The following is a 25,142-nucleotide window of genomic DNA, read 5'->3' as shown; positions in this document are numbered from 1 at the left end:
ATTTTCTTTTGTTTCGTAAAACTGGTTGATAGATACCTCTAAGAAAGACTTTCCAAGTATGAGTTCTTAATTGCAACGGGAAGATTCTGCGTCTAACGGTATTTTATTTTTTCTTATTATGAGATAGAAAAAACTTATCATTTCAAATGTATACGTATTCGATCGTAAATGGTGGGAGCCAAAAAGTCGCAAATTGGAATGTGCCTCATCGCTATGGATTATTTGACAGTAAAATGTAAATTTAAGTTTGACACTTGAAACACAAGTTTGTGGAAAAAGAGTTCAGAATTTTAAAACACATTTCCGGTGTCTGTTTTGTTTAATAATTGTCCCAATTATACTAAAAATTATGAAACAAATTTGGCAGCTGAATTGACAGTTGTCTCTGTACGAAATTCTACACCTCTAAAAAACACCCTTTGCAAACAAATACTATGAAGCTGCTCCCAACCTTAACACTGTTAAAAAGTAAGCTCCTATCATTTTTTGATGGTCTCTACATGTGAACAATATATGCAAATCTGAGAACGAAAAGTCTGTTGATGATTTTTTATCGACAGAATCGATTGTTTGCTTCCAAATGGGGCATCCACATTTTATATGAAGAATATAGAGTAATACGAAAAAACGTCACTCTTCGTATAATTTTCAACGACCACTAAGTATAAACCATATATTTTATTAAATAGCATATTGTTAAATAGTTTGTATATATGTATGTATATATAACAAGTTATGTTTTAGTTTATTATTATATCACTATTCGAGATTTAGCGCATATGTGTTGTAAAAATAGTAATATTATATTCAATAATTGAGCTTCAAATTGCAACTAAATTACTTATGCATATACCATACTCCAATTATTGGGCTACCCATACACAGAACTAGCGCCCAAAAGCGGCCAATTAGTGCCGAATTAGTCCAAATGAAAAATTATGGCGAACAAAACTTAACTTTTGGCCCACATAACAAAGTTGAATGGCATAACCATATTGAAGCCTGTACTAACCCACACACATACCAACACATATAAACACATATTGGTGTGTAAGCGTGTTTGCGGATGGCAACAAATGTCAACTGCCAAAAATGATGGACAACAAACAGAAATGCTGATAAAAATAGGTGCATAAGCAGAATATGTAAATATATGTGTATGTATGTATGTAAAATCATGTAGACAGAACGAAGCAACAATAAAATGGTAATATGTACAACTATATGTAATATGTGCAACAGTAACAACAAAACAGAGAGCCACCAACTGACTGAATGTCATCACATGCAAATGGCAATCAAAGACACGACAACAGAGGCGACACTGACAACAAAAACAAATGCTGCAAAAACAACTGACAACAACAACACTCAGCACCAAAAAGCCAAGAGCAAATCGACCGCACTAACAACTGGCGACCATTGTTTATAGCGAGCCATGAAAAATCACAATGCCGATTGGTAAAGCGTAAAATGTAAATAGAACAACAATAGCAGCAACAACTATGGTGTGTAGTTGAACAGCGTGTCAAACAAAGTGTAACCGCAAGTACAACTGTACATATATATGTGTGTGTGTCTATTTGTTTTCTGGTCTTTTTGGTGACTGCCAGTTGGTTGAAGAGTTAAAAAAAAAATTGGCGTCAAGACATCAAGCAAACACAGTTAAGAACACAAAAAAGGTTGTTGACACTATTTACATGAATGTTGTTGGCGAAAAATGTTGTAAAAGTGGCAATTACTGACATACAAACAGAAATGTGTATTTATTCATAAATTTCTAGAGATTTATATTACATTATATAAACGTAGGTATGTACATATGTATGTGTAGTTGCCTTTGTAGGGAATATAGATTTCTGTATGCGAGGCACTCACAAAGTGTATATGTAAGTTTGTAGGTATTTATGTACATAACAAATATTTGCTAATGTTCCAAGCGCAATAACAATTTCTTTAGCAAACAAGGCGCTCGGCATAGAAATGGCGATAACCGCAAAAGAGTATATGTATGTGTATGTAAGGCTATCGTCCTTAATAACGCATGTTGAAAAAAATGATTATAGAAAACAAAATCTGTGCAAATGTTTAAACGATTGCACATCAACATAGACACATTATATTCAGAAAGATAAATACATATTTTTATAGCATCGAATTTGTATGCAAAAGTGTTGCGTATTTGATCAATAAAAACATTAGGAATCGAAGAAATTTTGAAATATTTTTGATATTTGATACCGGGTCCATCTCTTCTATAGACCTTGGGAATGAAATCGCTTTGAGTTGTTTTCTTATATGTGATTTGGATTTTATTTATATTATTTTCTTATATTATATGAGTACTTATATTCTAGTATAAGATGAGTATAGGATGATTTAATGGAAAACAAAAAAAATGTTAATTTCGGCTGCACCGAAGCCGATTGAAAAATATCTTCATATTAATTTTGTTCAGCCAGTTTGTATGGCAGCTATATGTTTTAAGAGCTTGATCAGAAAAGTAAATTTGGAGATTGTAGCATTGTCTTGAAAAATAATCCATGCCAAATTTGGTGCAGATATCTCGTCAAATGAAAAAGGCCTTTCAAACAAGGGCTTGACGGATCAGTTTCTATGGCAGCCGATATCGGCGGTTTCGAAAAATGTGCAGCTTCTTGGAGAGCAAAGCTCCAAAATGGAGGGACTAGTTCGCGCATATACAGACAGACAGACGGAGTGTTCAAGGTATAGTGGCAATTTGATGATCGCGAAAGACCATAACTTACGAGAAAATAAGCCATAAGCCATTTTTATTATTGGTAAAAATCTTCAGTAAATTAAATGGTCGCCAATTTAGTCTTATGATGATCTTAACGCTTTCACAATGGCATGCTAATGGACTTCCCCTGCTACTATCAGTCGAATTTGTACTTACCCTTCCTTGACAGTGAATGTAAACGTTTATGAACTTAAGGAAGGCTTTATAGGTTTCTGGGCACAACATTTTTATTTTCAATGGCAGCTACAATTTTATATACCTTATTTCTCATTCAGACTAAACTTATACTATAATTGAACCCAGTACAAATAGTGACTTTTAAAAAATAGATATTGTACCTTTTGATTTCTGGCCTTAAAACTTGTGACATTTATTAAGTAAATACATATAATATTATTTATATATATTTATGCATATACCTATGTAAGCAAAAAGTGCATTCACATTTATTTACATAAAACCCAGATATTGACCTAGGAGCTCGAAAACTTCGTTGTAAACAAAATAACCACTGACGCTTGTGCCACATAGTTAGAAATGGAAAATGTGAAATGAAAAGCCAAAAACAAACTTCGTTTTGTAACAAGAAGCAAGCAAAAGAGGAGCGAACAAAGCAAGAAGTCAGCCAGAAAGCGAGGCCAGTTGCCGCCACAATTGCAGCAGTGTCACTCACTCATGGCTTGAATGGAAGCGCGGTGACTGCGCGGTCTCATCATCGTCGTCAACGTCGCGCTGCCGCTATTACGTGCTTGCCGCAAATATCACGTACCCAGAACTCATTCGCCATTGTTGCAATACATCGCTATGCCGCCAACGTCAACATGACCAACAGTGTCATCACCAGCACTATCAAACGCCAACAACGAGCGAGTTCTCCCCACTTGCGACCGCCGGAGCTGTCAATGCACTCGCCGTGCAGCACCCAATCGATTGCGGTGGCCAAGAACTCACGGAGTTCGTCGGTCGCTCGTCCGTCGATTGTTTGGACGGTTAGGCATTGTGACGGGTGGCTGATCGTCGGTCAGTCATCTGTTGTGTTGATCGCTTTGTGGCCATTTATTTATATGTATGTTGCAAGCAAAGTGCTGCTCTATACTTTTATCCACCTTTTAAGCTAGATTTGTTTTCCATATTCTATACAAACACACACATACTCACATACTTTATGGTTTACACAGCACTTATTGCAGCGTTTCATGCGATCCAAATAGAGGAAGCATTTAATGTTGCTTCTGCTTTTGTTTTGTTGTTGTCTTTGTTGCTGTTTTTGTTAGTGGTGGCTTGCGCTTTAGAATGGCTTGTGTAGGCAGGAGCGCGTAGCTTCTACAAGTAGTTCGCCCCCAACAACGTGATGCATGGAATGGAGAATATATGGTAGACCATTGGAGTTTGTTTTCCTAAATACGAGTACATGCGCTCACGATAAGCTTTTCCAATTTTATAACATTGTCAGTTGAATTTAATAGTTAGATTTAATTAAGGTTTGGTGTGAACAGACTTTTCCGCTTTCCTGTCGCTGGCGTGAGCAGGCAGTTTAGAATATTTAATGGTGTTGTAAAGCGTAAGAAGTTGCGTGTCGCTTCGTGACGTCTTCAAACGTGAGTCATAATTAAGACGCATATATAGCGAGTTAATTATATAAATTTTTTTTTAAACATAAGTATTAGAGTTAAAAAACTTAGCATAATTAAAGGTCTAAGCACTTCTGCATAAGTAAAGTAAAATTTCTTGAAAACGGGTTTTTTTTTTTAAATTGAAAAAAATAACGGATGTCTCTTGCTAAGACGTCTTTATTCATTTTAGAGGAGCAATTGTACAAAGAAATGACACCGAAATCATCAGCTCACGTTTATTTAAAAAATTTTATCTAAGCAGTAAGTTGCAACGGCTAGAAAACGGATTCCTAATTCCGACAACGCTGTTGGCCGATATTTTTTACTTAATCATTTAAGTATTCCATGGTTAAAAAATCTTATTTTCGTTTGTAATTCTGCCATAAAAATATTCTCATAGAACCCTGAACGCATAGGAAATATACAGACACATTATTATATATCAAAAGTAGTTGCGCAATAACATTTTTAAAGAACAAACACACGTACCATAACTAATAGTATTGCCAGGCATTTATAGAATTTTTAAAGAAGTTCAGCAACAATTTTATTGACATATTTAATAAACACTTGTCAACGGTGCGGTCTACTTTACTATTCAGCGATAACCATCCTGTAATTATTTGCACTGATTTTAAGGCGTAGTGCGAACCATATGAAGGTTCACACAACTCTTGAAACGAGTATTTATAATCTTAGTGATCAGCACAAATAATTTAACTATAACAAAGTATGGCATACGGTGTAAGAACATAGTACAAACAGTACACATACATAGTATATCTAATTGGTGAATATGAACAGCTGGGATACAGTACTGAAATTCTCAAGAGCTGCAGTAGTTTGCATGTGTATCCTTCAGGTGTGCTAAATGGCATTTTTTATTGTCAATCAACGTTGCTGTTAACTATCCTTTGAATAAAATATATTTTTTTATTCAAAACGGATTTTGAAATTCTAATACTTTTAAAATAAAACATTAATTAGAAATGAGCTGATGATGACATCATATCCAAATTTACCCTGAGTCAGGATTCCTTGGAACTCTTCACGATTTCGCATTGCCAATTTAATTTAAAAACTTAAATATTAGTTTAGCATTTCATATTATCTCCAGAAATAATATTATTATTAATATTATATTTAATCGCTTATTAAAGCAAGAAAAAATGTTAACTTCGGCTGGCCCGAAGCCTTTACATCTGCATTTCTTATGGCAAAAAAGTTATAAAAAGTACCTAGCTTTAATTTTGATCGATTAATTGGAATAAAAGTTATATGCAATAGGTGTCCGATATCGGTTGTTCCGACAAATGAATAGCTTCTTGAAGAGCTAAGGACGACAGCTGTGGGACTACTTAGTTCGCTTTCGCGTATGAATGGAAGGGCAGACATACGGACATAGTAAAATTGATTATTATTTATATATATATATGTTATTTACACGGTTATCAACGTTTCCTGCTGGGTGTTACAAACTTCGTGCCAAACTTAATATACACTGCTCAGGGTATATAAATACGACAGTTGTCCAATACAGCTATCAGGATCTTAACTTTTAGTTTATGTAGAAAGCTAGCTAAGAGTTCCATCAAACTTATCTTACGCTCTTGATTAAGAGAACAGACATTTCTAAATCATGTTAATAGAACTCTTCGAAGTCGAAAGACCTTTGCGAAAGCATCCTTCAACTGAACTCTACATTATATCAGATGATTTATAGTGCCCCATTTTCGTTAACCACAGATATTTGATATTAATTTCCATGACAGAACAGCAGAATTTACTTTAAATTAATTTTAATTCATTTCTTGAGTAGTTAATGCATTGCAATCGATAACAACTACATATGAGTTCCAGTTTTAACACAATATATATTCAGTAAGCAGCAATAAAACAAGTCAAATGTATGTTAATGATACAAATATAGTTGAACTGCAATAAAAATATTTATTTAATTGCAAATAAACTAAAATGAAACTCAGTGCAGTGCAGAGTAAGAAAAAGTGAGCGTTGATAGGCGTATCTTAATCTCTTGCGAATGTTCGACTTATCGCCGGGGCTTTGAACGAAATGCGGACGCGATAGCGAACGGTGCGATAAACGGCGATTGCTTCATTTTCAGCAACAATAACCACAACGACTACAGAGCCAACAGCAATAACAACAACAACAGTTACAGCATTCAAAACAACAGTGGCACACAAAGTTAAGTAAATTTGTAACAATTGCACACAATGCGATAAGCCAAGAATACATCGCCGCGTTACAAATATTGGCTGCTGGGCGTTGAGGTCTCATACCTACATACTTTATATACTTTACATGAGTAGAAGCCAGTTGCCGCGTTGTGTTGCTGAAGCGGAAACAATTCGCTCGAACACGTGATTGTGTTGGCATTCTACGGTAAAATTTAGTGAAGAACGCATGCAACATGAATATATTGCATAGTAGGTATAAGCATATGTGCATCAAAAATATTGCAATACTGTTGGAAAGGGCGTATAGACATCGCCAATGTTGCAAGAGAATGCCACATTGCTTTGCTGGTGAATCGCATACTCAAAAACAACTACAAGTACAATGATGCACGCTTGTCACATGCAATTAATATTTTTCGATTCCGATATTTTCTTGATAGCCTTGTGTGTGGCAATTTGTTTAACTTACATATTTGACGTGGATATACATATATAGCCCATTATATTGATTTTTTTTTTGAAATTCAAACAATTTTTAGAGTAAAATTTTATTATGACAAAATAGAACAACGGGCGACAGAAGAGATACACCACTGAGTGTACTACAAATATTGTGCTTTATAAGAATGTAGCTCAGTTTTAGGTATATAGTATTATATGTATTACAATAAAATCTTTCAGGCAATAAAAACTTGTTTCATTTCGATCAATATATTCTTGGAATAATCGATTTTTCAACAACAAATAGGTGGCAATCCGAACCAATTTCTGTTCTAAATAGAAACATTTCCTACACTTGTTTAGTTTGCTGCCCATTTTGCAATATTTTATGTAATTTATGAATTAAATTTTATATAACGTTTGAGCATGTGGCAACCCTTCTTAAAAATATTGAGAACTGTAAGTCTTCTTAAAGGTCTACAATTTAATACCCATATTGTTATAATTTCTTTACCGTGTTTATTTGATTGAACTAAATTATTTGACTAACTGGCAACTCTGCTCAAAAATACTTTTTACTGAAAGCTGTTTTAAGCTCTTTCCGGTTGTATTGTGCTTTTTATCTTATAACTTTTTTTGAGTTAAAATTTGCAAACAGGTGGAAACCCTTTGATTTGATTGAATTCATCAAATCGGTGAACCATATACGCCTACAACACACAATTTTGTTCCATCCATAGATTTCTAGAATTTTTGACCACCTATTGAGGGTATAAAATACTTAAAGTATTTTTCTTTTATTTTAATTTTCTCGTACTACAAGGTGGTCTCCGCCGTTCGGCTTCATTCGTATCGGAAGCTTAGCAGCAGCATTAAGTTGACAAACTCACACGGCAGACTTTGCAGACTTAAATACCTGTTTTTGTTGAATAAAATGAAAGCTGAAGAACCAAGGTGCAGACCCAGCCAAATTAATTTAATAATAAACTAATATATGGGTAAATATGTATGGTAAATTAATTAAATTAGCATTTAACATTTTATCACACCACACTTTTACTTGAAAGCATTCGGATGTAGGTTTGTATGTACATATGTTAATACGTATGACTATGCGTGCCTCTCTCTTTGTTAGCCAGCTGAAAGAATAGTCTAGCTGTTTTGACTTAATATGCATTAATTATTTTATTGGTAACGGCAAGACTGTAGCCTTTTTTTATTTAATTCGATGAGAACTCCCATAACTGTATAAAAAAAATACGCACCAAGAAACAGAATTACGTAGAAACTCTCACTGCTGTCAGGCATATGCACAAGTGAACTGTCGAGAGAATTTGAACTGGGGTAATGCAATTTCATATAATTAATGGCCATGAGTTAATTCTACTGAGAAAATTATATATTTGTGAAGAAAGAATGCACTGATATTTGATTCATATGTGAGGGTTAAATAGAATTAGACTATGAATATTTTGTTACCTTCATTTTTTTTCAAAGTGAATACTTTTTTGGTTGCTTTGAAGTTATAATAAAATTTACATATAAAAAATGTTTCTTTCAAGAACTTTATTTTGATGGGTCAGTTTATATTTAATTTTTTTGACCATTGTACCTTTGTCTTGGATAATAATCCATGCCAAATTTTGTGAAGATATTTCGTCAAATAATACAGTTTTTCATACCAAGCCTTGATTTTGATAGATCAGTTTATATGGCAGCTATATGCTCTAATGGTCCGATATTGATGATTCCGACAAATGAGCGGCTTCTTGAAAAAACCATGCTTAGACAGACATAGCTAAATCGACTCAGCCCACCAAGATGCTCATTTATGTATATATTTTATGGGGTCTCCGCCGTTTCCTTCTGTTCAGAGTATTAAAATCGAATCTGTATTTTCATGATCGCGCCGAAATGTAGGCAACATTTATTACGAACAATTTATACCTATACCTCGTGTTTAAAAGCGATCTGACATAGGTACATTTGTAGAACGTCATCGATCAATAACTGCTTACTAATAATAATAAACATCACGGTTTTGAAGGTTTTTTGTAAGAATAATTTAATTGCTTATTTTTTCACTTTCAACACACAATTCCTTGCTATGGCCTCAAAGAGCTGCCAAACTGACTACACTCATATGAATATATAATTAGAAACACAATATAAACACAAATTATGTTAAATTAAGAAACAATAAAACTGTATTTAAAAGAAGAAACAATGAGGAAAGAAGCTAAAAGGAAGTTCGCATTCTCAAGTTAAAAATAGCATACTCGTAGACATCGGTCGCTTACGCAGAAGGAGTTAATACTTGATAAAGCCAAAGGCGATTGCCTCGTCACAGCATGTACAGAGACAAGTGCGAGTATGAGTGTGTTTTATGTGCCAATACAAAATAAATTGACGTAGTGAATAGAACAAGCAAACTGGCCGGACACACCTACACTGCTAGTGTCGACAGTGCGCACGTGTTGCGGCGCGGAATGCGGCATGACGTTGGTACTCATGTGTTGAAGAAGTGATGAGCTAAGCATTTTACTCGTTCTTCTTTACTTATATGACCTTTGGATATTCATGTACTGTGTTTTGTTTCAGATTTTTTTATATATAAAAGAGATGTCTACAATATTAACGATATGTCTATATTTACTGTATTATGTCCTAAAATCAATTAGGATTATTAAAAATTAATCGAAACCATTGAAGAAATTAGTCACATCACAAGCAAAGCTCATTCTGCGTTGAAGCATATAACTCACTGTAGAAATTTCGTCAAAACAGTTCTAAGCCCTAAAAAAGTTTTGTGGGCTTTCGAAGAGGCGTGTTTTAGGCGAACTATTTCTACAGATGGAAAGCTCTAAAAGCTGTTAGTCATTTGATAAAAATATTTACATAGAATGGTTGTTATGAGAGAGATCGACTTTTTAGGTAGTAATCTGGTTTCAAAAGTCGTTAAAAATATATACTCATAGTTCAACATTAATAGTTGAGTTGTCTAGAAAGTTCAGCTATAAATTTCAATGCAGAATTGGATTTGACTTTACTTAGATTCGTTAAGATTTCAGCTTTTGAGAGTAGCGAATCGATCAAACTATACTTAACTGGTCTAAAATGTGTAAAATAAAATTTGGCAGCATTGCAGAAACTAATCAGATATGATCTGCATACTTCCTAGATATTTATTTCAATTTGTGGTTCCTTTAACATGTCAAATTGTTGACAAGAAAGCAGCGCTCAAAGATAGCGAGCAGGGAATATGGCGAATCGAATACAGCTAATATTACTTTAAATAGCATGTGGAGAAATATAGGACAATTTACCTTCATCAAATGAAAAATTTATTATTTTATTAAAAAAATATTTTTAAAAAGCTGAAGGTGAGAATTGCGCATAATTGAGACATTAACTGTGTTCGATTCGCCAAGCGTTACTCTCCAACGAACCGAACAAACTATTCCAGATGCTCCAACAAACAGGTAGCATTGAAGATAGCGCTTATACCTCTTTAATGAGGGGTACTCTCTTGTACCAATTTAACTTGATAGCTTTGTAGCGCCTTTAACATGTAATTTTTGCTACAAGAGAGCAGAAGCGAGCAGAGAAATGGCGAATAGAAGACAGCTTTATACGTATAGTTTTAATACAGTGTGTATACCACATCTCCCAAACTACACCACTGTGCGACATTTTGTATCCATCTTTATTGTAGATTTGATTAAAATTGCCATATTTTTTATTACAATTGTTTAATTATAATTATTTATTTGCGCAATTTGTTATTTGAATAATAAAACATCTCTACACAACCGGAACTCACCGCAGACGACAGTAATTGCCGAGAACTTGAAGTGAAGAAAAATAAATCGCATTCAATACGAAAATATTATAAGTCAATTAGAAAGAATGAATAAAGTATTGTACTTTTTTCGCTTAAAGGCGATTCTACGCAAAAATAAATCCACAGCAAAAGTAATGAAAATTCGAATTAATAAATAATGAGATATTACGCAGTGGTGAGAAAAAAGGTTGGCGAAACAATCAAGCATATTTAATTACAAAATTACTCTTCATGTGGCAAAAAAGCTATGAGTATTATTTGATTACAATTTTAATGTGAACTTTTACGAAAGGTTAAATGCGCATTCGGGCAAAAGAAATGTGAATAAGATGAATTCAAAAGCCACGATTAATCAAAATTGCTGAAATTAGGTTAAAAGTTGCTCTTGGCTGGATTTCTGGTATACATATACAATAGCTAACAGATGATTAGCCGCATTAATTCGGCTCATTTACTTAAATCTCCGTATTAGTCAAGTATATTTAAACGAATCGGAGTTGTCGTTATAAAAACCCTAAAAATTAGTAACAAACTTTGTTTCGTCCCTGCGTAATAAGAAACTACAGTAGCTCTTTAAAAAATTCAAATTATGTTACCTTGCAAAATGCTCGAATCGTTCATTGAGTTATGAAATCGCTACAAATCAGCTACTTAGCATTCCATACTAAACGTGATCAGTAATACATAAAACTGCTGGAATATGTTTGTAGCTTAGCAGTCGAAATTCCATTGAAATCGAAACGAAAACGACAGTAGTCGGTGCTGAATAGCAAATCAAGTTGGGCGCCTGCGTGGAATGGGCGCTTATTAGGCGTTTTTGTTTCACTCAAGGCGGAGAAAATGCTATAAATTTGTATGAAGTAATCTATCTTAGCAGATAATAATAGTATTTATATAGGTATTTTGTATGTAGTAGAATGCAAAACAAATAAAAAACACTCACTTTGAAGAAATGGCTGTTTGAAATGAAATGAGCTGAGAAGTAATATTGTAGGTGATGCGAGGGTTAGTAAATTTGATTCAGGACTTCTTAATAATTGTCTAAAAACCACATAAATTCCGAGGACATTGATGGTGCTAACATAATTACAGAGTGATGCAAATATTTACTTTCAAAACAATATTAAAAAAGTTAAGAAATGAGAACAGAACACTTTACACAAAATTATCTAAATTTCTTTGCAAATAATTTCTTAAAATTTCTTACAAGTTACGAGGTTTCTGTTCAAAACTTCACTTTTAATATTTTGGATACTACTATGGTACTTATATCAAGAATTACAACTTTTCTTCTATAGTCTCTTCTATATCTTCATCTAAGTTGAATTTTGGTAGATCTTTAATATATGAACCACTATCAAGAAAAAGGTTATGAAATTCCTATTATCAGCAAGCTACAGCTCTAATATGATCAACAATTTAAAATTAAAAATTGCAAAGTAACTGTAGATAATCAAAGACACTTCAAAAGTAACATGTCGCTATATTTTCAAGCCACTCGGCTATATAATGGTCGGAGTTTGATACAAATCGGACTGTAAATATAGTTTTTAGAAATATCCCGACTTCAGCTAAATATAGTCCGCGCTGCGTATAGTAAAAACCATTCTATGAACGTTTCCCTTACATTAAGTCTCGAAAAGACTCACCAATAGATTCTCACGGCCTTTTTAAGCTTTCAAATAATAATTTAAAAAAAAATAAGCCAAAGAGGAAAGTTAAGATATCAAACATTCTGCTCTTATCAGAATTTAATATAGCTAAAACTCCACTGTGACAAAAATGTTAGCGACCCTCGTATTACATTCTACCATTCATATATAAATATATATATATCTATGTAACTCAATCTGCACTCGCCCTCATAACTGCTTGCTTTCATAAATAGAGACATCTATATACATAACACGTGCTACAGCTGTGATTTAACTTTGACGCGATTTAAATTTAGACAGACATGCTACAAATTGACTAAAATTATAATGCACGTCATTGCCCGTTGTCGATGTCAGCCATATTGATTAGATGCGATAAAGTTGTTGACCAACACGAAGCGAAACAGCCAAACAGAAAGTGCCGCTGTCAACGTAAAACCCAAAACCAAAAAGAGCTAAAAGCGTGAAAATTAAAATGAAAACTAAAATTGGAATTAACAAAATTAATGATTGCCTTGGCCACAAAAGAAAATTATATGCAACAATGAAGGTAATTGACAAGCATCAATGACCTCGGCAGGAAGAAAGGAAAAATATGTCAAGCGCACGTTCATTGATTTCACAAACTTTACTTTCATAAAATTATTATGGCTTTCTCCCTGAAGGTTTTGCGAGCATGTACTTTTGCTCTTTGCCTTGGGGAAGTAAATTTACTCCACGACTATTAATTAAATTAGTGCAAATTTGCTTAAAATATCATAAAAACTCTAACATACTGGAACTTTAGATCAGATTGTTCAGGCACTTTGGTTTTCAGCGTTTTATTCAGCATTGGATTGTACCAAAGAATCTAAATAAACCGAAACTCAGCCTGGTTGCGGTTACCGAACAGAATTACGACAACTGCTCTTTATTTAACCAAGTTCAATTATATCGAGGATGTTGCCCAATATGGATTGTTAAGCAAACTAAGAAAGATATTTAGAATATTTTGATCGGACGTGAAAACTCTTGTAGGTTGCTCCATCAAGCTGGCTCCAAAAACGGATCGCTAAAATGACATTTCTAGATTGATTATTTAGTATTTTCTCGAAGAAAATATTGTTCATGTTTTCATTAGAAATGTTTTGTAGAGTCTGTGCCTTTAGTATAGGTTCTGATATCGAAAACTTGCTTCAAACAAATTTTTCATCTACCTTCATAGGAAAAATGTTTACCATGTTAACTGAGATATAACATCTCTTATAAAAAACCACTTTAGTTCATATTTTATTTCATTGAATATTTAATCAATTATTTGTTATAATTATATTTAACTACTGCAATTTCGAAGCAGTTAATAAAAACCATTAAAAATTCGTTTTTACAATTCTGTTCATATATGATGAGCCATTAAACGATAATAAATTCATAAAATATCATAAGCCTATCTTTTTGAAAATATGCATACTTGTAATAACAACATTTGTTACACTAAATAAATTTTTAACAACGGTGTAAATGAAGCAGAGAAAATTACATGCAAAAGTCCAACGACGTCTAACAGCTTTCCATTTATAGAGGCGGCGCCAACAGCATATTACATTGGCCTTTAATGCACGATAACTGCACTTGGCCCACCGTCACTTCAACGTTTCCCTGCATATATGTACATACATACACATACATGATATATTTATGGTATATACTTGTAGTTAATAATTCAGTGCACTTTCTTCTACACGTCCGCCATCACGAGTCACAAATTTTTCAACACTGCCAATTAGTCAAGCAAAATAGAAAATCCATAAAAAATATGCAAAAAACGCAAAATGGTTGTAATAAAAAATGTAAAATGCAAATTTGAATATTTATGGCTCGTTTGCTGGTGAAATGGACCCTTTCTGGCAAACACTTGCAGCAGCCTGGCAGCATGCAGTGCACCGTTAGAGCGCATTTTGTATTGGACATACGAGCGATTGAGTGATTCAAATATGAGTATGCAGTTGAAGCATAATGTGCATAAATTACATGTAAGGAGGGTTTAAATTCTGCTGTAATTGCAAATTATATTAACTATTATATATATGTTTTTTAAAGGGGTTAGGTTAGAAAAAATTATACTGAATTTGTTTAATATGTATTTTTTTATCAAATTTAAATTTTTATCACTATTGAAGACACCAGAGATGCTAGTATCTACAGAGTACTAGTTTTCGTTATGCCGAGGTATCTTTTCCGACATAGATTTGAGTCCAGTAAGCCTGTATAAAATTCTAGTCTGTAAAGTTAGCATAATAAATTTAAAACTAATAAACAATTTAAATGAAAAATCTCTTGCACTTGGAAGAAGTAGTAAAAATATAGATGTGTTGTTGCTATTTATACACTTTGCTATTTTAGCGTGTAACTTTTTGAAATTAGCTTTTAAGAAAAAAAGAGCTAAGGTAGTAATATTCGAAAGAATGCATGGCTTTCTAACTCTGGTTAAGAAGTTTGCATTGAAATTGTATGGTTTCTGGTATGCGCTATATATACCAGAAATTAGGCCTGGTCATGATGTTATGTTTTCTTTTGTAATTAGTTATTTGCACAGTGTTTTAGTAAGTCTCGAGCCTCTGAAACTTAACATCGCGATATTTATGCGATCTTTGTGATTTTCAATTAAGTTTTCAATACTCAAATAAAGTTTGTCTCAGTTATTACATCAACAGAAAAAAGCTACGGCTAAATAAGGCTCAATAACCGTTAGGTGCACAAAACTTGAAAACACTTTAACTTGGGTATAAAAAAAATTCCAGTAAGCGTGACAAAAACAATGTTAATCAACCACTTGGAAAATTTGTTGTAAAAAAGATGAAAAATTAGAAAGAGCAAAAAAAAAGAAAGATTAATAAAATTCAACTGCGAAAAGTACATTGACCACTGCTACTAGCGGCGATAACTTATGTTACAACCGGATGCCTTACAGTGATTGCGGCTCGGCTAAATTAAACAATTATCGGCAAGGCAATGCAGAGTTAAAAACCGTTAAATGAAATTGGGATGATTAGTTTTTTCATGCAAGCCACTTGAGTACAATACAAAAAAATACAAAAAATATTGAACAAAATTAAAAAAAAAAATATTATAAAAACACTGTTAAAAAATATTTAAAAAAAAAATTAAAATGTGCGCCTGAAATAATTGAGCAATTTCATTATTTACTCGTGAATGTGTCCAATAATAGTTTAAACAAAAAATTGCCAAAATATTAAACAAACTCACTGAGTTACTCGCTATTCAAGCGGGGATTTTTGCAAAAATGTGTAAAACATTAACCCAAATGTTTGATTATTTAACGCAAATGGTTACTCGTTATTCCAGTAGTTGGTAAACCATTTGCATAGACCATCTTTCAAAGTGGTGCTACAAAGCTTCGCTTTTGCAAGGCGTGCGTCGCGATCGTGTATGCCATACAATTGTTTGTTGCTGCACGCATTGCTGCAATTTGTCGCCGTTTGTCTCATTGTCGTTTGGCCGTGAAGTGACGGTGATATTGTCAAATAATGCCGCAAGACATTTTTGTACATATGTATATATTGGTATATAATATGTGTCGGTTCGCCGTTTAACCTGAACTACTAAACAATAGATGGATAGATGGACCTGGCAATGTATTCAGGGCGCTAACGCCACTCACACGGCAGCCGGAGCAAGCGTTTGCAATGTTTTGGCGGTGGCTTTTACAAAGAAATTTGAATTTTTTTCTTTCTCTTTTTTTTACCTTTATTGCAACAAGTGGGTATTTATGTGAAATGCAAAGGAAAAACACTTAAAGGGAATAAACGTATAGAAAGCATTTGGCGGGTTTCCAAATCCGCTTTGGATGCTAAAACAAAACTTTTCCATATTCCATTGCTCAGATAGAAAAATACCCAACAATAACAAAAAAAAGAAATGCCCCATTTGTTACGGTTTTTCTTTGGCCACAGTTATTAGCGCTATGGGAAAGGAAATTATTGTAATTTATACATTGTACTTACTAACTGACATATAAATTGTATAAGCGGATTTCAGTGTGCTTTTTTTTCGATAAAATTGCAAATCTCCCATCCAAACAGCTTAAATTTCATTTTGTAAACCTCTTTATTGCTGAGAGTATTATATTTGCGCTATTGGCGTACATTCACTTGGTGAATTTTAAGTTTAAAATAAAGAAGGGCTTCTTAAGGTGCTTAGAAAGAGTATGCGTACATATACTTAAACCAAATTAAAACTAGAAAAAAAGTTAACTTCAGCTGCACCAAAGCTAGAATCTCCATTACAAATAAAGAAGTTTCCACACAAGCACTTGATTTTGACCATTCAGTTTGTATAGCAGCTATCTGCTGTAGTTGTTCGATCTGGAACATTTCTTCAGATATTTTAGTGTTGCCTTAAAAAATAGCTCATGCCAAATTTCGTCGGCGGTTTCAACAGATAAGCAACTTCTTAAGGAGCTAAGGATGTGTGCAAAATTTCAGATTGATATCTGAAAAACTATACAGACAAATGGACAAGCCTAAGTCGACTTAACTCGCCATGCTGTGTAACCGACGGTTCATTCTGGGTGTTACAAACTTCGTGGTAACGAAGCATGTTCGGGGTGAAAAAATACGTCACAAAAGAGAATATTAGATTTCTATCCACGTTTACTACCAACTAGAGTTTAAGGTTTTGTGTTTATAAAAAATATTTAGTGCTTTCATTGCAAAGTTTTGAAACTCAACAAAATGCTATTTGAAGCGATTAAAACCATATGTCTGGTAAATTCCGTGTTTACAAGTAGAGTTTAATGCTAAACACCAAAATTATTTATGTGAGTACAAACATTTAGTAAATAAATTTGAGTAAAGCAGTATTTTCTTAATACTATTGACTTGCTTTGCTATACTTCCAAAAACTTTAAAATTTAATTTTTATAGACCCTTATTTCAGCCTTAGTAAAATGAACTGTTAACGGTAAACGGCCAAGAAAAGATTAATAAATTTCTATTTTCTTCTTTCTTTTCCGTCATAATATTCAAAAATGTATGTTTTAAGGTGATTTTGAAATGATTGCTTTACTCTATAGAGTAACATATATGCACTTAATTGAAGTCATTGAATATGAAACTCTTAATTTACAATTTAATGGCTTGCGATAGTCTTTAAAATCTACAAAAAGCTTCACTAGTATTTTTTCTACATTTTTTATAACACATTCTATATCAAATAATAAAAAGAAACTCGAGTTCTAACAGTTCTTATGCTTATTATGCTTATCTGAAATCAGGGTGTATCCTATACAAGGAGTGAAATTGTAATGGAATCGATTGCTATAATGAATTTAATTGGTTCAGTTGTTAATTTCGGTTGTATTTTCCGAGAACCTCAAACTTATATTTCATTACTAGCATAAACCAAAACGGACGACAGATTACTGAAAAAATGTCTCCATAAATTCTTACAAAAAAATTTTTTTTGGAATGTATAGGAATAACAGCAGACGCTTAACTTGTTTTATCATATTATATTTACTGACTTCTGGCAACACTAGCAGTACTAGTATTGCATTTCAGCACAAAAGCTTGAGTTACTGTAGTTAATAATGGCATTCCTCTATGTATCAATCAATCAATAATCACTTTAGTCAGAAATTTCAAATATACCAAACTAAAAAGGCAAATATAAAAGCTTCGTTGCGCCCGCAATTATGGTTGTTATATTTTCATAAATTTCTGAAATAAATTATGAACGTATCTGAAATTTATAACCGCAAATATATGCGAGCATTAAGAATTTTGCAAAAAATAATAGAACTTTCTATTGTTGCATAGCAGACATGTATTTTGGTAATAAAAATATGGCAATCTAATAAAACAAAACTACAATTTGTGCTAATTTTACTACAACCGAGCTTTAATAAATTGCCAAAAATAATTTTCATTCTTCTTCCATGCCCAAATGAGTGAAAAGCTATTTATAACGAAAGAGTGGTCATTAAAAACGCATTAATTGGCAGTCATTTGCACGAATGACCAATATTTTGAGAGATATAAGATATAGATATAAATACTACATATAATATAGCGAGTGTATACATAAAAAATAATCGTAGAAGAATTTCTTCGTCTACTATTTACTGGAAATTAAGTCACTGTCGGATAAAATTATTGAATTGAGTGCTATTGTGCGCTATTTACTTTGCAAGTGTAAATAATTGAGTTTAAAGCGTTAAAAAAAATTGTAAAAGTTGTTGTTGCATTATTTATACACACATATGTACTGCAATACAATAAAAAAAAATCAATTTATGTAATGATAGCAAATAAAAAACTAAATCCAAGCATTTTGATTTAATATTTTAAGTATTAAACTCCGAAATAAAAAATACGAGTTTATGGAAATTAGTTAAGCATAATTTCTACATCTCAAACTATTGTTATTAAATATTTTACTTTAAATTCCTCCAAAAACTACTGTTTTTTCATCTTCATTGTCTAGAGCGAATTCCAATTTGAAAATATAAATCAAATAAATTTAAATATGTATACAAAAATATGCATAAACTTAAACTAAATTGAGGTTACAACACGTAGACTTATTTTTCTATAAATATCAAATCTCATGTATTAATAGAAAACTCCCAAAAAAGAAACATTTCAATGCCATTGAAGACACTTCCTTTTATAAAAATATACATACATACATTATTTAATTTTTAGCCATTGTAATCAAAAAATTTGAAAAAAATAAGTTAGTATAGCACAATGGGTTGACATTAATTGCCACTTGTCGCTTTTAACTGCCGTCACAGCAACCTCCAACACTCGAGTCTACACACATATACTCACGGCGGAATTTAAAAATGCGAAAATGAAATGGGTGAAAGTAATTTTTAAAAGCGTTCGCAATTATTTAGCATATTCGCAGCATCAATGAGTGATACTTTTGACTTCGCTTTGTTTACAAACACTCATACATATGTATGTATATGAGTATATGTAAGTAACTTTTAGTTTTTGTTTTGTGTTTTCTCTATTTCGTTCTTTGTTTTAGTTTTGTCACTGCCGTTGTTCATTAGCATTGTTGTTTTCTTTTCTGCAAAGTTCTGCTGCTTTATGAAAAAGTAGTAGAAAGTTATGCGTTTCTAATGTGTCCAATACACTCACATACACATATATATAGTACAAAGTCATGTGTGGAATGAAGCCATAATTTTTTACAAATCGTCAGACGTCAGTTGGTTGAAAAAAGCTTAAATTTTATGGCGCAGTGAAAAGGCAGCAGCGTGAATGCAGTAAAACTCATTAGCATCAATTTGAATGCAGCGAAATTTTAAACAAAAGATTAGAGTTGACCTATTGCCCAAACTCTTAGAGAAGATAAAGACAGGGGCTACTTTTTCCCAAAACAAATTTATGATAAATAGCTAAGTTACTATTTTGACCTGTATTCGATATTCGAAATATTTACGCTGTATAAATATTGAGTCAATAAATTAAATTGTACAATAAATCTCATATATCATATAAACGAATTTATGTATGTATTAATTATATTATTTTAGAGCTCAATAATGAATTGTTATGAATGTGATTATTTAATTGAAAATATAAAACCAACTCAGACCACCTCGGTTCTCATACTTTTAGACGTCCAGGTAAAATAGCGGAAATAGAAATAAAGCAGATTTGTGCTAGGTTCAAGGCACTTTGTCGATAGCTGATATCCAAAATAGCTGTCTAAATATTATTCCTAGCCATCTTAAGGTGTCAGCCATCTAACCAAACCTATATACCATATGTATAATCTGGCCCACTATCAAAAGCATAGCGAAATTGTTCATATGTGTGGCCAAATTTGTTACAAAAACGAGGAACAAGAAAAAAAAAGAAACGTTATCTTTTTTTGCATCCTTAACAAATACAAAATATGCCTTAGAAGAACTCGATTTCGATTGGTTAGTTTGTATGGCAGCTACAATATATGCAAGGGTAGTCCGATATCGGCGATTCCGGCATATGAGCAGCTTCTTGGGGAGAAAAGGACGTCTGCAGACGTTACGTCAGAGCGATATATTAAAAACTGAGGGACTAGTTCAGATGGACATGGCTAAATCAACTCAGCTCGTCATACTGATTATTTATATATATATTATATTTCCTTCCGGTTGTTACAAACTTCGTGACAAACTCTTAATATAGCCTGTTCAGGGTATAAAAAATTATTCTTTGACCTTAGTTGATAAAAATATGCTTAACAAAGTCTGCTAACAGCAAGTATTACAACTGCAATTCAGACGTCCAAACAGTCTTCTATTGTGAACACTATCCTTAGAACATCTTTCTAGCGAATTCAGTTTTCAATAACGTCTCCCTCTCCTAGACCTTTAAAAAAACAGAAACTATCGGATGATAATAATAAATATAAATAACTACGGCTTTGAGGGGAGGCACGTCTCTTAAAAGCAGCCATTTCCGCCTGAATATAAAAATATTTATGCGCTGTAGAACTTTGTATAGTTAAACTATTAGTAAATCATGCTCATCTGACATTAGTCATCTCAGCCAAGCTATATGTATCATATATATATTTATAACGGATTAAAAACAATAATATTTGACAATATTTTCAGAACAAATTAAACATGAAAAATGCCCCAAAATATTTATGGTATAAAAAAATATTTGCTAGCAAAAGTATACCGGCACCAACAATTCTTAGTAACTTGCCACTAAATATATATCATATATATATATATATATCATATATAGTTTGTGATGAAAAGCTAACTACCGAATTTCGCAATTACCAGTTTAAACACAAATATACATACGTACAAATTTTAGAGCAAATACAAACATATTCATCATAGCAAGTAGTTCTATTTCTCATTTGCTAACTCAAATCTCCGTCATTTAAATAACAGCGCGGCGCAAAATACTCGCAGTAACCGAAGCAACATTGCCATTACATGCGCATTTATGTAGATACATGTATTATATATTTTTGTAACAAATAGTTGAAATTGTTTATATGGTAGGTAAACACTATTTGTATGTATGTATATTTAACTGAAATTCCTAAAACACCGAAACTTGTCTATCAACTTCTGCGAATTTTTCAACTGAGGATTTATGATGTTGCACTTATAAATCAAACAGTCAATATTTAGAATATGCTTACATGTATAAAATATATAATATATGACCACTTTTGATATGCAGAGGAGTACATGGAAGTGCAAACATGTGGAATATGTAAGTTTGTATGAGCGTATTGGTAGTTAAAATACCTGTTCATGCCGCTGACTACTGAAATACTACAGAGTATATTTGTACTGATATACGTACATTTAAACCGTATATATATCTACAATTAGTTTGCATGTAAGCTCGCCTTTTTATATGAAAAATTTTAGTCACAAGATTGCCACAGTGCTTGAATGACCCACTAACAGAATCAAGAATAAATGCTTTGCTATGCCGGGGCCGCTTGACTTTGGGAAACTAGAAAACTTGACGGCATGGTAAAAACAAAATAAAAATACGGCAGCAAACACACACACACAGGAAAAATCTTGCCTAAGACGAATACCCTGCAGGAAAATGCAAATTCTAATGTATATATACCCACACCACACCACCCTACCGCCCAAATTTTACCAGGGATTTAACCAGAAAAAGTTCGAACCTTTGCTTTTACAAGCGTCAAGTGTAATAATCTAAAACTTTCCACCTGGTCAAAGCTCCTTATGAAGATTCTTGTTAGAAGATTTTATAGGTCATAAATGTTCTCAGCGGTTATTAATAATCCTCCAAACCATTGGCCTCTTTTGAAATCTTCAGAACTATTTACTGCTTGTCGCAGTCTGGAACTTGAACTAGCAACTCAAAGCTTAACAGTCGCACACTTAAGACCACTTCACTACATACATATATCATATATTATACTTCACTACAAACATGTATGTAAATGTATTCAACATTAGAATAGATTTTCTTAGAAGCGTTTTAGTCAAAAATAGTCGATTTTCCAGTCTCGTAACTAACGAAATGTGTCGCTGCAACCCAAGAGCACATAAAAAGTGCATAGAAATTGCGAAATGCAAACTAAAATATTTCTAGTCGCATACTTGTGGTTGTAGACCACCCAAAAAATGCAACAATATATGCAAACACTATATACAACACAGAAAATCGCCAGTGCACAAGTGAGCAACAGATGATGCTGTTACTGCAAGGAGAGACAACAGAGGCCACTTTAGCAGCAGTGGCTGTTAAAGGAAGCTATATGTTAACTGTTATTTGAGAGGAGAATAGATGTGGAATTTTCCATGAATATTTGAGCTATGATGGTATGTATATATAATTTATTATTTACGAGTATTTTCTAAGCACTTACTATGATATAAATGAAACAAATTGTGTAGATAAGAGTAGAGAGAGAGAGAGAGTTAGATGAATATTGTTGTTATTTATGTTTGAGCTATGGAAGATTTTTTAATTACTTTAGATGGTAAATATAAATAATAAAATAACAAATAACAATGAAATTTATTAAATTTTTTTAAAGAAATATATTATAGAAAATATATACTTAAATAAAATAAAATTAGAAGATAACAGATTTGAGTAGATTTTCTGAGTAAAAGTTCGAGAAATGTTCACCTTAAGAGATTTTTAGTACTTTAGAATGTCAAGGAACGCATTTCAGTTTTTGATTACATTCATTATCATTTTAGTATTCTTATGCTAAAGGAACCGGCCAATTGTATGTGGAGAAATATGCTAAAATTTTAGACACATAGGTTCTAAGGAAATCAAAAGCAAATAAATCTTTGTTGTTTAGACATTTGAAATTTTGTTTGTTACAAATTTTTGGGTTTTTGAAATTGTTTTTTCCATTAATATGAGCTTAAATATCCCATATTATTATTACCTAATTCTGAATTTAATAAAACCGTTCAACTATCGGTATCAACACAAATTTGACGGATTTTAATTTTTTGAAATACATAGGTGGCAACCTTTTTGCAGAACGGTTTGAGCCTAAAATATTCTTAAATACTTTCTATCTGATATCCGTATTTTAATAGATTTAAAATATATGTTTTCCTAAGTTATTTTGTATGTTCAATGTTTTAATAATGTGGCAACTCCGCTTAAATCACATTTTGATGTCTAACCATTTATATTGATTTTTTATTCGTAAATTATATTTTTAGACTGAAGTGGTGAAGCTTTTCGAAGAATTTACTATAATATATAAACTTTACAGAAATCCACTCCAGTCGAAATTAATGTCTCTTGAATGAAATTCCTAAAATTTTTGCGAAAACAGTTTAGAGATTTTTAGAGTCTATACGTAGCATCATAAAGTCAGTGAAGTATTTATTATTAATAATTAGAATTTTAGAAATAAATTAATATGGTTATATATAGGTATATTATTATATTCAATTTCATAAACAAAAAACCTTAATTAATTCTCTCAAAATATCAAATTTGTATTGCCACATAAACGTTTTTGTCATAAAGCGCCAAAGCTCAGTATGTTTGCAGCAATTAATTGTGAAAGATCCACCAGAGACCATTACATGAAATGCCTCTTTGTTTACCAAATAACACTAAGCCAAATATCAAATGTATATGTAGTATACTATAATATGCATGTATATATATATTCCTATCCGTATGTATTATGTATAAGCTTTTGTTTGTGTGCGCATGCCTAAAATGTCGTAAAGTATTTATTTAGCGAAATTCATTGCTGCCATACGGTTTAGAAAATTATGTAGGTCAGTTGGATGCCACTTGCAAGTGGCTGCCGCTCAATGCTTGCTGCAGTTGTAGTTGTTGCTGTTGTTTATACTACCGCTGTCGCGCTATTTTATCAGCAACAGTCAAGCTGCGATGCAATGGGGGCAACTCAGCTCAACCGGCATCGTCGATGCAGAGTTGGCAACACACACAGCTACGAAGCTGAATGAGCACATAGCGGCAAAAAGGTGGCGCACAGCGCAAGTGTACATGAAACGCCGCCAAACAGCACACACCTCATGTTTGTATGGATGTATACAAATATGTACGAATATATGTGTTTGTGTGTGTGCAGTTAAGTAGCAATTTTGCGTTTGTCGACTTATCGCAGCTGATATGTACAGCTAGGCCGGCGCATTGGCATAAAGAATGTTTGCTGCAGTGTTGTATGGCGATAGCAACAATAACAACAATAAATGAAATATGGTAGCGCTGACGCATGTTGCCACAAAATGTGGCGTCGTCACTTGTGCACGAATCTTTAACGAACGCATTGTTGCTAAGTTGACTAAGTCTATTTGTATTCAATTGTTTTTCCCGCTTTGGCACCTTCTTTGTGTTGTACGGTGGAATGTACGGTTGTGGTGGCGCAACGGTAAACTATTTGGGTGGATTCATTAAAATATCTATGCTTATTGAAGAACAACAAAAACAAAATGAATTTGTTTATCGGCTGTGTAGTCAGAAGCCCATAAAAGCATTGCTAAGCAAACGAACGACTTAAGCGACGAACTCGATTTCAATATATTGATGGCAAGTAAACGCTGCTGGAAAGAATATTTGTTGGTTTAAAAACTAAAAACAATTAAGAAAGACTTTG

General features: G+C 32.8%; 1 protein-coding gene across 1 annotated transcript in view; it reads right to left on the bottom strand.

Moving 5' to 3' along the window:
• Nucleotides 1-25,142, bottom strand: part of Rhp (GTP-Rho-binding protein rhophilin) — a 95,435-nt gene that overhangs the window by 15,410 nt on the left and 54,883 nt on the right. The gene's annotated exons all lie outside the window — the stretch shown is intronic.

The sequence above is a fragment of the Bactrocera oleae genome, chromosome 5, assembly GCF_042242935.1.
Source record: "Bactrocera oleae isolate idBacOlea1 chromosome 5, idBacOlea1, whole genome shotgun sequence".
In the NCBI taxonomy this organism is placed as follows: Eukaryota; Metazoa; Arthropoda; class Insecta; order Diptera; family Tephritidae; genus Bactrocera; species Bactrocera oleae.
The sequence above is the reverse complement of the archived record's forward strand: the minus strand, read 5'-3'. Positions and strand labels throughout refer to the sequence as shown.